Raw genomic sequence first — 3,042 nt, 5'->3', positions numbered from 1 at the left:
TCCTGCCATGGACAATAGCATGTCCACCATGTTTGTAACTTCCATTGCATTTTTTGGATTACAATTTCCCATGAACTCACATTCATATTTTTAACCTGTAATGGCAAACCCAAGTACTTGATTGGCAAGTCCATAACCCTGCAATTAAAGATCTTTTCTCCTGCCACGGCTGTCAATGGATCCACAATGAACATGGTTAAAGAGCATTTACTTTCATTAAGAGATAAGCAGGATAAAGCGGCGAAAAATTGAAAAATCAATTTAAGTCTAAGCATCTGTTGGATCGTAGTCCTTCTAAAAACCATCATATCATCAACATATTGAAGAATGTGGCCTGAAAATCCTTGAATGCCTTTGGCATCCAAAAAAACCCTCGAGATGACTCACTTGAGTATCACCACCAAGCCTTCTGCGACAACATTAAACAAGAATGGAGACGCGCCCCAAACCAAAATAATTCCCCTTGTTCTCCATTGATAGAAACCATGGCCTCCGCCTTAGTAACAAGCTCCCTTATTCAATTAGAAAAATGACGGCCGAACCCAAGATTGGATAATGTTTGAGATAAAATTGACCAATATACCGAATCATAAGCTTTATAAAAATAAAGCTTTAAAGAAAAATACAGTTGACCACTAACCTCTAGAGAATGAATGACTTTTGAAGTGATAATAAAAGACTGAACTCGCCTATTAGGGATGAACACAAACTAAGCCTCCAAAAAAATCTGGTCTAACCACTGCTTTTGTTCTAGAGGCCAAAACTTTAGCAACCATCCGATAAATAGCTCCCATTACTGATATCCATCCAAAATGAGAGATATCTACATCCTCATCATCTTTGGAAATGAGAGAAATAAGAGCCACATGAACTGGTCTGGGCAACCGATAATTACGATAAAACTCGTCAAACATTTGGACCACGTAGAGAGAGAACGAGAGAGATGTCCCTATAAAAAAGTTGGACAAACCATTTTTTTCTTGGGGGGGATAAAACACTTGAATCTTCAATTTTCTTTTAGAAAATAATAAACCTTCATTGATTCAGACATTAATGTGCATTATCTAAAAGTACCAACAAAGAACCAACATAATGGCAGACACCAACAATAGAGAACGAGACAAATAGGTAAAATTCCAACAAGTAATGATTTCTAACTTCTAATGAGGCTATTACAAAGTTAGTTTCAGCAACACCATAAAAACAATGTCAAAGAAAGAAGCAAAAGGGAGATACAAGTGAAATGGGAAAATTCAAATAATCCATTGCAGTTTCAATGATAAAAGAATGTTCTCAATCTTTCTAATTTGACCGTGCAAAGATGGAGATCAAAACCAACAATCCAATAGGCACCAACAATAAAAAACTGAATAAACCAAAAAAATTCCCCCAAAAAAGATTATTTCTGGCTGGTTGAGTGGGCTTAGACCCATGTAACTTATGCATATCTATATATATTTTAAATTCATGGGGTAGGGGATCCAGGGCTCCTGCCTGCCACCACTTGGTTCTGCCCTGGTTGCGACAAATGCCCTTGATCTGGAAAAATGGAATAAGGGAAGGACGGTTTTGGATTTTGCATGATAAAAAGCTCATGGTTTTGATAAGCTTTTAAGATGCGACAACACACTGAATTTAGTTGCACTCAAAATAATACAATGCTCTGCCTTGCCCCATTTTTCATGGAGAGCAGATCGGGTCATATTGAATATGGAAAATGAGTCATTGCAAGATGGCACACTTTTAGAAATGTCTACCAATTTGTTGAAATCTCTTTCATATTCAAAATTTTGATTTTCTACTTTTTTTAGAACATTTTGCCATTTCTTAAATATAACACCAATGCCTCCAAAATATGTGAACCTCCTTTTACTAAAAAAAACAGAGGGTACAGACAGGAGGACCTCCACAAATATAGCACAACGATTACAACTCATTGTTGCGAATGTCTCCAAAATGTGTGAAACTCTTTTTCACTAAAAAAAAAATGCATAAGAAGCACAGGCAAGAGGACATTCGCAAGTATGACGTTCACAATTCATAGTTGTGAAAGTCCCCAAAATGTGCAAACCTCTTTGTTACTAAACCACATAAGGATCACATGCATGAGGATGTTCGCAAATGTGTGGGAACATTCACATGCTAAGGTCAGGCTTGATCTTGCTTGTACCAAGCATGACAAAATGCGTGTGAGGTCAGGGGTAGATGTTGTGCTCACCTCCTTGATGGGTCCCATAAACTTTTTTCAATCCTGTTGATGCTCTACATGAACGGCATCTTGAGAAGGCAGACTGAAAATAAAGCTAAATGGTGGTGTTTGGGATGCCGTTAATCACAAGGATCAATGGCATCAAAGTGACCCTTTATGGCAATCCATCAGGAGTACCCCTGACCTGATCTCGAATTTTAAGGATGTAAGCTATTTGGTTTATATTTCGAAGGGAGCAAAAGTTTTTAATTAACTGGACTGATGATTAGACAGCGAACAAGAAAACAATATACTCAATAAAAACCCAGTTGTGGCCAAATTCAAGAACAGTCCTAAGATTGATTAGGTCGTTCTGCCTGCACTTGAGCCATATAAGGACAAGGAGGTAAACGGATCTGGGTGTGTTATGAGTCTCAATCTTGTGCTTGGGTCGGATCTGGTTCTAGTTACGACAGATCCAATAACTCAGAAATATTTCAATCATTTTTAAATGACATTGGATTCACTTACATATGTCCCTATTCATGCCTAGCATGTCCTCCTACCGGAACCACAAGATACGGAAAAGGTGGGAATTTCACTTAATCGGAAGTGGTGGAAATGACCAAAGATTTTGAGAAAGTTATCGGTAAAGGCGGGTCTAGCACTGTCTACTATGGATGCCTCAAAGATGGACGTGAAGTTGCAGTTAAGAAAGTGGCTGGACCTCCAGAACAAGGATTTGCTAGTGAGGTTCGTATTGCTATGAAAATGCATTTATTAAATAATGAACATCGACAAAACACTCATGGATGGTGGGCAAATAATGAAGCCTTACATGTCAATGCAGGTTC

The sequence above is a fragment of the Nuphar pumila genome, chromosome 7 (genome assembly GCF_984573655.1).
Source record: "Nuphar pumila chromosome 7, dmNupPumi1.hap1.1, whole genome shotgun sequence".
In the NCBI taxonomy this organism is placed as follows: domain Eukaryota; kingdom Viridiplantae; phylum Streptophyta; class Magnoliopsida; order Nymphaeales; family Nymphaeaceae; genus Nuphar; species Nuphar pumila.
This window is presented reverse-complemented; position numbering follows the sequence as displayed.